A 501-nucleotide genomic window follows, 5' to 3' on the forward strand; every position below is an offset into this window, starting at 1 on the left:
CTCAGGAACTCATTCACACGTACAAAAACAAACCAAGCTGTGATGGTAAGAGTGTGAAATGTAAACTGCATGTTGATTCTTTCAGCTCTCAGGGATGTTAAATATGATCAAGTTTTCAGTAACGCTCCTCTGAGACTCAGATTATTATTCTAAGTGTCTGACAACATTATGGGATGGATCCCTACAGAGATAGACCTTTTAGTTAAAGAGGAAGATCCTTTTAGTTTAACATGAAACAGCCCCGAAATCACCATCACCAAACCCACCAGACTCCATGTAAATAATCAGGACTTTTATCATCGTAAAACACACTTTTACATGTGGAGATATGCTGGCTCTATACACACTAAAAGTCCTGATTATTTACATGGAGTCTGGTGGAGATACGCTGGCTCTATACACGCTAAAAGTACTGATTATTTACATGGAGTCTGGTGGAAATACGCTGGCTCTATACACGCTAAAAGTACTGATTATTTACATGGAGTCTGGTGGAAAAGT

This window comes from Sander vitreus, unplaced genomic scaffold (assembly GCF_031162955.1).
Source record: "Sander vitreus isolate 19-12246 unplaced genomic scaffold, sanVit1 ctg296_0, whole genome shotgun sequence".
In the NCBI taxonomy this organism is placed as follows: Eukaryota; Metazoa; Chordata; class Actinopteri; order Perciformes; family Percidae; genus Sander; species Sander vitreus.